Source organism: Nannospalax galili, unplaced genomic scaffold (assembly GCF_000622305.1).
Source record: "Nannospalax galili isolate Female #2095 unplaced genomic scaffold, S.galili_v1.0 scaffold232, whole genome shotgun sequence".
Lineage (NCBI taxonomy): Eukaryota > Metazoa > Chordata > Mammalia > Rodentia > Spalacidae > Nannospalax > Nannospalax galili.
The window spans coordinates 1612365-1625860 of record NW_008331488.1 but is presented as its reverse complement, the minus strand read 5'-3'; the positions used below and the strand labels follow the sequence as shown (position 1 = coordinate 1625860).

The 13496-nt window shown below is 42.9% G+C and overlaps 1 protein-coding gene across 2 annotated transcripts in view; it reads left to right on the top strand.

Annotated features, from left to right (window-relative positions):
* The first annotated feature begins 13032 nt into the window (after positions 1–13032).
* Tmem117 (transmembrane protein 117) overlaps positions 13033–13496 on the top strand; it is a 530788-nt gene continuing 530324 nt past the window's right edge. Inside the window, exon 1 of one of the 2 annotated variants that reach the window (XM_017796496.2) lies at positions 13033–13211. The gene's annotated coding sequence lies outside the window, so the exon portion shown is untranslated. Of the gene's footprint in view, positions 13216–13496 lie in introns of both variants that reach the window. The other variant, XM_008826530.3, reaches the window with a different exon arrangement.

Genomic DNA, 13496 nt, shown 5'->3' with positions numbered 1-13496 from the left:
TTTTTATTTTATGTGTATGAGTGTATTGCCTGCATGTATGTGCGTACGCCTGTGTTGTGCAATGCCACAGAAGTAAGAAGAGGGCTTCGGATTCCCCTGGAACCTGAGTTAAGGATGGTTCGTAGCTGCCATGTGGGTGCTGGTAATCAAACCTGGGTCCTCTGCAAGAGCAGTCAGTGCTCTTAACTGCTGAGCTATCTCTCTAGTCCTGAAATTGAGTCTTTTTAATGTTCTTTGGGTGTGCCTCTCTTCAATGTATATACCTATTTTATTTAAGGCATTTGCACACAAATCAACTGGTAGACTGACAAAGCGGATCACAAATTAATCAAAGTAGTAAACAAGTGAAATGATATTAAATTGAACTCTGGTTATGATAGTACAGATTGTTAGCATAATCCTGAAGTTCTGGGAATTATTCTACATCTCCAAGAGAGACTGTGGGTCCAGATCTCTGCTCTCTCAGGGCATTTAAACTCTCAGCTTCTATATCGGATGTGATGGTGTTGTGTTTGCTTGTGTTTTTCTCTGAGCTGAGTGAGGGTTGAAGGTTTGTTGTTTCTGAAGTACACATTAAGTATTTGCTGGGCATGAGTTAAGTATTGCTTGAAATATGTGTCAGTAGATTAAGACTGAAAAATCTCTTCACCTATAGAGTATTCTGTTTAGTGGCAGTAAGTTGACACAATTAGAATTTATACAAAAGGAACCTATAACATATCTTTAAGAGATATTAAGTAAAAATCAAGGACCCAGAGGATCTGGTGATACTTTTCTATTAAATTTTTGGCTAAGTATTCATACATACATTTTATTATAAAAATTGGAAAACTTAGCAGGGCAAGTGGAGCCAGCAGGGAGGCCAGGGCCACCTGCTCCTCTTCTGTCCACCAAGGACTCTCCTGACAGTCAAGGGGAGTTGGTGCAGTTGAGGATGAAGATGATGATGCCCATGGTACTGAGGCTGTCATTAGTTTTTATCTCAAGTGCCTGAAGGTAAGAATGGGTCGTTGGTGGGGGCCAACTGGGCTAACCCCCACGGCCACGCCAGGCAAAGAGCCAGCAGCCCTGCACTCCACGCTGGCCAGGAAAGCCTTCCACGCTGAGTGGTCCGCAGCTCCCCACTCCCTGCACCCCTTGTCCTCATCCCCACCACAAAATCTAAGACCTTTCATCTGGCCGAGCCAGGGGCAGGGGATCCTAAGCAAATGCCTTCTGTGGACATCAGGTCCCATGGCCTAAAGGGCTCCCATGGCAAACTTCCCCCAAAACTTGGTGGGGGGACTGTGTCTACACATTCCCAAAGTGCTGACACTTAACACCCACAACCTGGAAGGCTGTTGACCGATTCTTAGAGGGTGGTGACCGCCCGTCATCAGACAGTGTTATGGTTTGGAATGTTTATTATTGCCCAGGACCTGGTTAGAATTATAAAGACCTTTTTTCACCGTTACTTAATTTTTTCCTCTTAAAAAATTTTTTTTGGTGTGTTGTACAGCAGTATAATTTTCACTTATTTTTTCCATCAGTAGGTATGGTTTGTATAATGTACAATGGTTCCATTTCAGAAAATAAAATAAAAAAAATCAAAAAAGTTTATGTTCTGATAATGAATTAAAGGAGCAAATGTAAATATTCCACTGTATCCACTTTTACTGCAGATAAACATTGCACACAAACTTAATTGACAAATTACTTAGATTAACATGTATAATACCACAGTATTAAAGCAACAGAAATTATCTGTACATTTCAAGGTCATGATGTAAGGAGAAAGAACAGCATGAGGGAGTTCATTAGAGGCCAGCTTTTCCAGTTCCGCTCCACATACACTTTACCACCCAATCATGCACATTATGTCGCCCTCTACAGAACTCACAGCAACCTGTCAGACAGGAGGCCCCGCTGCCTCCAGAAAAAAGTGATTTGACTAAGGTTTGCAGGGCTTATTTTTGAGAGCCAAATGTCCCCTTAAATGTATTGTGAGCAGGGACTCCTGCCTGGTGGGACATACCTGCAGCAGTTTTAGGATACTGTCCACGTGTTTCCATGACCCAAGACTTGAGCAACTGCCGCTCCAAGAAATGGACTCAGTAGGCAGAGTTAAAGTTGTGTGCCATGGTGTCTGGGGTAGAGAGGTGACTTGGAGCCTGGTGTGTGGGGAAAGTGAAGTGAGAAGGCCCCTTGAGCCTGAGTATTTTAGGCCTCAGTTGCCTTCAGAGGCCAGCCAAGTGGTAACTAAATGACCAAACAAGACCTTATTGTACAGCTGTTTGCTAGTCAAGAACGTGGGTCTCATTAAGTCAGGTCTTTCGTGATTTGTAAGAAGCTAGAAATTCAGTTCTTCTTTTGTTTAATATGGAATCAATTAGTTTTTTTTAAAGATACAGTTTCTTTTTCTTTTTTTTTTGGTCCTTTTTGAGACAGGGTCTCCCTGTAGCCCCAGCTGTCCTGGAACTCACCATGTAGACCAGGCTGGCCTCGAACTCACAGAGATCCACCTGCCTCTGCCTCCCGAGTGCTGGGATTAAAGGTGTGCGCCACCCCGGGCAAGATACAGTTTTAAAATAGCAGGAGTCAAGAAAACAATTCCCAGGCCACTTTGCCACAGGCTTGCTAACTTTGCTGTAGGCCAGCTATCTGGGAGTCTGGTGGGCGGGACATAATAAGTGGTACAAAGTGAATTTAATACCTCAGGTGTATCAGCCTCTGTGAGAATTCTCCACAGTCTCCTTAGGCAAATTTATCTATAGCAAGCAACATCAGTAATTCCTTCTAGGAGGGGTGAGGAAGGGTCCAAGGGAAAGAGGAACAAGAGAGAGAAACAGAAAGAAAGATGATCACATATTTCCTCTCATGCAAGTCTGTAGATTTAAATGTATATACTGTATAAACATACATAGTAAATATTATATTTACAAATATATATATGGCAAGAAGGCAGAAAGGAGACTATTTGGAGGGAGAAAAGGGACAAGCAGGGAAGGAGGGATGGGTGAAGGCAGCAAGGGTGGCAGCTAAAGCAAGGTTCAAGGACGTACATGCTTGGAAATGACATAAAGAAACCTGTTATTTTGTATGCAACTAACTAAATAAAAATAATTCCTCTACCTGTGATTCTCCAACTTTAATGTACATATGATTCACTAGGGGTGTGTTAAAACGATGGTTGCTAAACTTGCCTCAAGAGCTTCTGATTCACGATGGGATTCTGGGGTTTGTTAACACCCACCTTAGTTGACTGTAACACAGATGGTGTGGAGACAGCACTGTGAGAAGCACTGACTCATAATGGGTGCTGATGCGGGTGTGTCTGTTACTCAGCCCTAGTTTCTTGCCTGAGTTATAGATCTGTACAAACAACTGCCTGTTGGAAATTACCACTCCACTGTGTATCTCCAACTTATTATTTTAAACCAATTTTATTATTTTCGTTCAAAATCGGTACCCTGGACTGGTCTCAAACTTTCTATGTAGCCGAGGATGACCTTGGATTCCAGATTCTCTTGTTTCTGCCTCCTGAGCGCTGAGATTACAGATGCGTACTTCCAACACCTGTTTTACTCAGTACTGGGGATTGAACCTAAGGACGTATACATTCTAGACAAGCATTCTACCAACGGAATTATACCCTCCAGCTCCTATATTCTTTAGCCTATTGAAATACCCCATCAGCCTAATTGACCAAGCAGAAATCTACACTTGCACCTTTGGTGGGTGTGGATTCAGAATGCTTGGAGTGTGGCAGGCACCAGCACGCCCACTCTTTCTTCTTTCCCGTCCGAGCCTTGCCACATCTGCACAGCTGTTCTTTGTCACTCTAAGGGAACCCTGTTCTTCTGGGACAAACAATAGCCACGATCACTTTATTGATTGACGCTTACTCTGGGCCAGGCATTCTGTTGTGCTTGTATTAATTCAATCTTTTCTCGAAGTTGATGGATTCCCTACCTAGATTTTCAAGCTCAGTATTCCCTGAGGCCAGATCTGATCCCCATATTTCTAATTGCCAGCTGAGACCTGTGGTTCAAAATAGATAATGTTATCTTCCCACAGTGAGGCCACCCACGCAGAGACTCTGCTACTGTTTTCTTGTTCCTCCGGCTATTGCTGGCTGTCTGAACTGGAATCCTATTAACAAGCCTCCTTAGCTGTTGCCAATCATCTTTGAAAACAATAATGTGTGGGAGGCAGAAGGGAATTGACTGTTTCAATTTTAGTAGAAATTGAGGACTGAAACTGTGAAGTGATTTACTAAGAGTTGAGTGAACCCTAGATGCGTTTGCTGCTGGTTGGCAGAGCAGTGTCAGAACACCTCCACTGACATAAAGAACTGTGAATATATTAGTATTATTTAAGCATCGCATCCAATTATGATTCTGTTTAATGTGCTATGTGGATTATTTGCCACTGTTAGTAAGAATATAACTGATGAAACTGATAAAAATTACAGCAACTAGTAGCTAGCTTAATTTTTCTGCATGTCGGTCACCTCAGAGGAGCCTGCCCTGCTTACTCTTCTAGAACGGTGGTGACCCATGTCCTTTTTATTGTTCTGATTGGGGGGCTTTTTTTGGTGGTTATGGGGGTTGAGCCCAGGGCCTCACACGTACCAGTTAAACAGTCTACCAATAAGCCACACCTTCAGACTCTACAGACTTTTCTTAGCAGCATACCTCATATCCTATCATTATGTGTTTTGTGCTGGGTTAAAGCATAGTCTCTGTTTTTTTTTTTTTTTTTTTTTTTTTTTTTTTTTTTTTTCACTAGCATAGCACCAGGATACAGATGCCCTAGACACAGGAGAGCTCCTTGAGAGTGAAAACCTTATGACTTGGAGTGGAATCTTGACTAGCATATGATATCATGCCATTCAGGACCCCAATCCACCTCCACAATAAAGCAAAATAAATCCACTGCAGTACAGTGCTGATGTAGGTGAGAGATGGGGGAAACATCCATTTAGAGACAATGTTACAAAACACTAATCTTCCTCATTAATGAAATGACTTTTCACGTGAATTTTTACCCTATACTGGAGAAATACCTGGTGGTGTACACGAAAGCATGACATTTAGAAAAGGGATGCCCTGCTTATTTGTGAATGTGAAGGAAGTTTATTACGGTATTCTCCACTGCCCCCTCCAACTGTGCTCACCCAGAAGCTCAGAATGTGATCTCATTTGGAAATAAGGCTTTGCCAATGTAATGACAGCCACGTGGTGCAGAAAACGTCTCATCTCTGGTGGTCCGTGTAGGTGATGGTGGTCCCATAAAATTATCTCACCTAGTGACATCCTAGCCATTGTTGTCTGTGTAAGTACTGCACTCTAAGATGCTTTCACAGTGAAGATACCATCTCAGTGTAACTGAACTCAATGTGTTGGTGTCTTGGTGCAAAGTCAAAATAAGCACAGCTGGGACACGAAAGAGTGCAGAAAGATTTATTGCAGGCAGTGGGCACGGAGGCCTGGCAGTTATTTACAAACAAAGGCAGCATGAGAGTTTTATTCAAAGAGCCTCTACACATTCAGACCCAGGTTGGCCCATTCTGTTCAGCTAAGGAGCACATTTCTGAACATATTCAGTTCAAGGTCATAATGAAATATTGGACACATTTTTGACATGGAGCACACATTTAAAGATGATGGACAGGAACGCTTCTGGGCATGCTCAGCTTATATCGTAACGTGTCAGTTGAAAGTAAAGAAAAAGGCATTCTTAAGGTTCATTAATACAGAAGTTGCCTTTGAAGGTTCTTGCCCTACTTAGTGGCTAACATGAGAATGCATTTTTCAGAACGTTTCCTACAATGCACAACTACAATTAAGGTCTCAAGATGAACTCATGCTGCCTTTGTAGTGGGCTCTAAATCTAGAAAACTAGGAGACCAGTGATCGAAATTTGGACACATAGAGACACTGAAGAGAGGATGGTGTGAAGAGGGGGGCAGAGGCTTGCGTGACGCCTTCACAGGCCAAGTGGTGCCTGCAACCAGAAGACGGTAGTAAAAAGCAAGAAGGGGCTGTCCCCAGAGCTACCGGGGTAGCCTGGTCCTGCTGGCCCTTAATTTTGTATGTCTGCCCCTGAGGATGGTAAGAAAAGAAATTTTGGTGGTTTTTAAGCTGCTAGTTTGTGGTGATTTGTTATGGTATCTTAGACTAATTCAGCAACAATAGGAGATATTAAGTAGTTTGTTAAAGAGGATAGGTGGGGTGCAATGCAATTTTGCCTACAATATTTTGAAGTTAAATGTGCTGGATAGCTTTAGTGTCAACTTGACACACCTGAGTTGAGGGAGCCTCAATTGGGGAATTGCCTTCTTTGGGCTGGCCTGTGGCCATGTCCATGGGGCACCTTCTTGATTGTTGAGTGATGTGGGAGGGCCCAGCCCACTGTGGGTGGTGCTACTCCTGGGCAGGTGGGCCTGTGTTGCATAAGAAAGCAGGCTGAACATGGGCCAGGGGAGCAAGCCAGTAAGCAGCATTCCTCCATGGCCTGTGCTCCAGTTCCTGCCTCCAGGTTCCTGCCCTGAGTTCTTACCTTGGGCTCCTGGATGAACTGTGACCCGGGATACGTAAGCTAAATAAAACCTTTCCCCCCCAAGTTGGTATTGGTCAGAGTGTTTTGTTATAACAATGGAGAGACAAACTAGGATAAATGTTATAACTAAATACACAAATAGACATGAATGCTCACTATGAGCTGATGATTAGTGTTATTTGAAACTCATTTTTTAATTTATATTTATTTTATGTGTATGAGTGTATTGCCTGCATGTATGTATGTGTACCTGTGTCATACAATGCCCACAGAGGCCAGAAGAGAGAGTCAGATCCCCTGGAACTGGAGTTACAGATGGTTGTTAGCTGCCATGTGGGTGCTGGGAATCCAGCCCTCTTCTGCAGGAGCAGCCAGTGCTCTTAAGAACTGACCATCTCTCCAGCACTGAAACTCTTTTTAAGACAAGGTCTCACTGTGTAGTTCAGGCTGCCTGGAACTCAGGGAGATAATCCTGCCTCTGCCTCTCAATTTCTTTGCGCCCATCTCTTACTGCTAAATGCCTGCAAATGAGAAGTCCATTTGCAGTGTGGCTTTCCTGCTCCTCCAGATAATTTTTTCACACTTGCCGTGAAGCCCTTGTGCCTGAGAACAGCCTATATTTCTGGCACTCCTGGCTTCTCTTCCCCACCTTGCCTGGTCCTCTCTGTTTATCTCTTCACTTCAGCACATATTTGATGCTGATGTGGGTCTTCTGGGCAATGAACGGGCACCATTTCTGTGCTGTTCCCTCTTTGTCTAAAATCTATTCCTTCTTTCTTTTCTGTGCATTTAAAGTCGCCTTAGCTTTCAGTCCTTGACTTAAGGGTCTACCATCTGGCCTTCTACAGTAATTGCTATGGATAGTTTTATTTCTCCATTTCAAATCTCTATAGCCTTTATGGTCAGGAAATGCCTTTGAACCTGGTTGTGCCCCCGTGCAGTACTGTTTATGGTGATTATAAGCCATCTCTCCTCTGATACTGCACTTGAGCTCCCCTAGGAAGCATACATACTGTATTTGTCTTTGAAACTTCTGTGCCCCATAGTTCTCTGACAGACTGTTGCCTTAGATATGTTTATTGACTGGATGATGTATTTGGCGCTTTATCTGAAGTGGTGAACTCTTGAATAGTGGGAGTAGTGCACTGTATTCACTCTGCCCTCAGTCAGTACACTTTTGTAGTTTTGTGTGGTCTCAAACTTCCCCTGACCCTTTTGCTGGGTCTATCAAATTTCTCTAAGTCAGGACTTTTAGAAACGGTTTTGTGGGAGAAAAATAGAAGAACATTTGTTTCGAGAGAAACTATAGTGGGAAGAAAGTAAAGGTCAGCTCCCACCACTCACAGACACACTTGCATTTAAAGCCAGAGTCACATTCTTGGGGAAGAAGCCATCCCAGGCTAGCTCTATATGCTACTAAAGCAAGGCACAGTCAGTTCTCAGGGCTGAGTGTGGGGCTCAGGGGAAAGTGGGAGGAGGCAGTGAGCAGCACAACTGTCTCAGTCACTGAAGAAGGGCTGGCCCTCTGAGGGAGCTGCTGGGTTCTGCAGATTCTGCAGGAGCCCCAGCATCAGGGCAGGTGACAGGTCTATTCAGACAGGACTGCTAGCTCATTCTCATTTGCATGACTCCGTTGTCTCAGAGATCGTTCAGAAAATTTCTTTGCTTAGGCCTTTATAATGCTGAGGGCTAAGTGAATTAACACTTTAAGAAAGCCTGTGGGTTATTATTGTTACACATACATGCATATATTTATACACACACGTGAATATAATACAGAACCCATTTAACAGTGCTCATGTATATCTGTGTTCAGGGCTGTTCATTTGGGATTAGATAACCTCTCAGGGTTATTTAGTCCACAGAGGAAACTTCCTCTCTCAGCATCTGTTGATTGCCTGTAGCTCTTCATCATGAGATGGCACTCCATGACATTTCCCTCATCCACCTTGGCATGTTAACTGTGTCTTTATGCAGATCTCGTTAGACTTCCACACTGTGGAAATTTCATTTCCCTCTCATGTCTAGAAAGCAATAAGTAGCAGCAGGAGTCTTGTCTTTCTGACTCTTACATTCTCTCTGCCCCCTCTTCTGCAATGTTCCCTGAGTCTCAGGTGTAAAGGTTGCATTGTTGATGTGTCTCTTAGGGCTGGGCACCTCACAGACACTTACTCTTTGCATTTGACAAGTTGTGGAACTTTGCCATAGTCTTCATCTATTGAATTAAATCGAGAGGGAGTAGAGGGGGGACGTGGTAGCAGGAGCTGGGGGACTGGGAGGGATGGAAATAATACAAAGACAATACTCATATTTGAAATTTTCAAAAATTAAAAACGAAGAAAGTCTGTGAGACTTGCAGAACATAAACAAGATGGGGAGAGAGGAATGATGATGATAATAGGAAAGGTGGCATTTATGAATAATTTAATATGTACCGGATGAAGTGCTAAGTATAGCTTTTGTTTTGAGACAGGGTCTCATGTCTCCCAGGCTGGCCTCAAACTCCATACGTAGCCAAGGATGACCTTGAGCTTTTGATCCTCCAGCCTCCAACTCCTGAGCTTTGGGGTCAGAGGTGTGCACCATGATGCCTGGTTGACAAGGGTCAAAACCTAGGACATCATGTCTGCTAGGCAAGCATTCTACCAAATGATCTGCCTCTACAGTTAACATACATTAATTCCTCAAACACTTTTTGAAGCAGCTACTACTAATGTTCCCAAAGGTTAATTTCCTTAGGACCACATAGTGACTACTTAAGAGACTGCAGAGCACAGGCTGTTCTTTTCCAAGCTGTAGACATATGACCATCATTCAAGTGAAATTCAGGGCACGTGGTCTAAAACATAGCAGACTGTATTGTGTTCAGTAGGAACGGACACTTGATTTTAGGATTATCCTGGTAAGCAAGTCACCTTGCTTTCAGTACCACAGGAAAATTATAGATCCTGCTCAAATTTCTATTATTGCTCTTTAGCAATAAGGAAATCCTGTTCATGTTCAGAGAGTACAGTTAGTACCAACCCACTGACCTACTGCGAGTTAAAGATAGTTTCACTTGCAGCCAGTGTATAATTACAGATGAGAGTGTCCTTGATTGAGTTGGGGGCAGAGGGTTCAGATGCCTCCAGCTGTAGTTTCCTTTTGGTTTACAAGGAGCACTTAGGATACAATCTGGACATAATCAAACTCTCTACCAATCATTGAAATGAATATTGACTTTGTTCTTTTCTGTTAAAAAAAATCAGAAAATTGTATCAGCCTATTGAAATATGTAAGGTGACCAGGAAAACATGACTTCTATTTTTTTTTTGATTTTTAAACTCATGAATTGGATTGTACATAGACACATTTTATTTATAATTTTGTCATTTGATAATTTCACACATGCGTAGAATGGATTCTGAGTGTTGCCCGTCCTTCCTTATCCCCTCCTCATCCCTACCAGACTCTCCTCATTGCTACCTTCTCCTAGGGTCATCACTTTTGCTTTTTTGTGGGGGGGCAATTCAGTTTAATCTGGGCCATCTGTGTGACTCTTGGATTAGAACTATCCAGTGGAACCTGGTGGAGTCGCCAGTGGGTACACTACTGAAGGCAATGGTCCCCTTTTTCCTTGTCTCCTTGAATCTCTTGGTGGCGAATAGTTAACCAGTGAGTGGTAGGGCCCTGTGGCCCCCTCCTCCATCCATGCCTAACTGCTGACAGACTCATTCTTGGGCAGATCTGTGACAGTATCTGTGGCTGCTGAGTTCATGAGTGCAATGGGTGTGTCTTGCCTAAGAAAGGACATTGTGTATTCTCTGCTCTTACATCTTTCCACCCCCTCTTCTGCAACGTTCCCTGAACCTTAGTAAAGAGGGTATAAAGGACATTTAAGCTTGTCTACAGAGCTGATTTCATATGAGAAAGTATAATAGGCAGATCTCTCTCTCTCTCTCTCTCTCTCTCTCTCCACACACACACACACACACACACACACACACACACAACTTTAAAGGAGAATTTAATGGATTGGCTGACACAGTTGGAAGCTGGATACTCCAACACTGGCCGTCTGCATGTTAAACAGGCAGAGAACTGGCTGGCTTGAAACTTCAGAACAGAGTGGATGAATGATGTAGCCCAAGTCCAAGGCTGAAGACCTGGAAGCTCCCTGGAAAGTCTGTGGTATGAATGCAAAGCTGATGGAACTGAAGTCTGATGCCCATGGGTAATGACAACAACATAGAGGCCGTACTTTAGGGAGAGTGGAACTTGCATATACCGGCTAGCATCTTCCTTCCTTCCTTCCTTCCTTCCTTCCTTCCTTTCCTTCCCTCCCTCCCTCCCTTCTTTCTCTCTCTCTCTTTCTTTTCTTTCTTTCTTTCTTTCTTTCTTTCTTTCTTTCTTTCTTTCTTTCTTTCTTTCTTTCTTTCTTTCTTTCTTTCTTTCTCTTTCATTTTGTCCTGACCCCCAGCCTATTGGATAATGTCACCAACATTCAGGGAAGATCTTCACCCTTAGCCCCATATGTCACCATGTCTGGACTCCTCCTCACAAACACACCCAAAAGTGCTCCTCACTAATTTCTTAGGCATCTCTCGATCAAGTCAAGTTTCAATAAAAATTTACCACTAATTGAACTATTTCTGTCATTACCATAACCCTCTGTCTTCAATCGTGGCTAGCTTCCTAAAAGAAATTGTGGTGTTTGGACTGCAACTTGGATGGAGGAATGGGAGATCTGAACTCTAGCAGTAGCCCTTCAAAACTGCTGCAGGTCAACACTGAGGAAATGGCTACTACTCACTTTAATAGTCACTAATCATACACACACAAACACACACACACACACACACACACACACACATATATATATGTTCTGATAGATTTGACTGAGGAGAGTTTTCATAAAACAGTGAGTTTGAAGGGGAAGAGGAAAGGCCTTATTGAGCACTATTGCATGCAAATACTATATGTATTTTATACACATCAGGTCATCTAAAACTCCTAGCAGGTCTGTACGGTAGTGACTAGAATGGAATGAAGGTAGACAACAGGGAGACAGTGGCCTAAGCTCTGAATAGGATTTGTTCTTACACAGGCCATTAAGCCATGTCCATTTTGAACACGTCTCAGCATACAACAAAGCTTCCTCTTAGAATTTCATTGTTCTAATTTGCCTAAGGCTATAACTAGTCAGTGGGAGAATGAGAATTCATACCACTATTCCTTAACCCAGGTTGTCTTATATAATGCTCATGTTTCCTGGGAGCAGGGGGCTGGATGTGGGCTCCCAAAGCCACATGGCCTGGCTTCTGATCCTTGCTCCTCTTCTCTTTCCAGTGTGTGATCTGGAGTGAATGACCTGGCTCAGAGTACCTTACTCACCAGTGGCAAACATGGGGCCTCGGTTCCATGTTCTGGCTTACTGGCCGTCAAATGTATGCAGTGAGCCCTGTACACAATAAGCCTTCAGTAAGCTGAGCTTCTAACGCTACCTGCCACTAGGACAAAGATTAAAATATAACTGCTGTTCTACCAGGTCCTGAAATGGGACTGAACTGGAGAGTCTAGGTGGCTGTCAAGGTAAACCCCTCAAGGTTCTCGGTAGGAGATAAAAAAGGAAGAATATTGATATTAAAGACAGATCACCCATTTCAGTCTTTTGCCTTGACATGACCCTGGAGAATTGTATCCTAATTCTGAGACATCTCAAGAGCACATAGCAAACATTTTTCAACTTTATTCTTCAAATTATTAGATAAGGAAAGAGCTAAAGCAGGGGTAGCGAGCTCCTGAGGCCAGACAATGTAATACTTTTAAGTTTCAGTTGGCGAAAGTCTTTGTTTTAAATGGAGAGCCAGGAAAATACAGCTTACAGAACTCATGTGAAACAGTTACACAGTTTAATGATTATTCTGGAAGATAATCCTAGTTATAATAATAAAGGTACAGGAGAATCTGATGCTAAACCTACAAAATGAATCCACTATTTGTTGAACCTTTACTGTAATTGACTGCATTAGGTGCTGAGGGGTCAAGGGTGCTCTTAAACAATATGGGGGGAAGAAAAATAAGTAAAAAGCAAAAGTATTATATTAAAATGTACAAAATGCTGGTATAGGAAACCACTCTAGGAGAATTTATAGAATCATGGCAGAGGAGAATTTTGCTAAGCTTAGTTTCATAAAATAAACTGTAACTCCAGTGTAGAGATGCAGGGATATTATTCTCAGAAGCAGTAGACATGTTAAACTAGAGGGAAGGATACTGCTCCCTCCATCCCACCTCAAAATCTGCAGATATCACAGATCACTTGCCAGTCAACCGTTTATGAACTGTTAGTCCAGGGCTACCTCTCCCTCCCTAAGTGTGGATCACCTCATTTTTCTGCTCGATCGCTCACATCAGCATGGACTGTCAGCATGCAGTATCTACCGAGCATGCTAGATACAGCAGCTTCCAGTGTATTACAGCAAGCGGCACACTGAGGAAGTTGTTGCTGTTGGGTGCGGAGGAAGCAGCCGACCTGAGTGATGGATAGATGGGAAGAGGACTGCGTTGGGAAGAGAAGAGTTTGTCAGATACAGTCAAAGGTTCTCCCTGCGTGCTGCACAGAGCCATTCAAGCCTATGGAATGACATTTCCGAGACCCTCAGCCTGCAAAAAGCTGACGACCGTGTGTGCGTATGTACATGCATATGTATACATTCTAGAGTATGCAGGAGTGTCTGTGTTTACATGTGTGCATACACGCATGCTACACATACATACTGGAGCATGCACGAGTGCTTTTGCTTACATGTGTGCATACATGCATATATATATCTATATATCTATATACTGGAGTATGCACGAATGTCTGTGCTTACATGCGTGCATACATGCACGCATATAAATACACACATATAATATAGAAATGTAATATGTTATATATACATAATATATGTATATGTACATATATATTA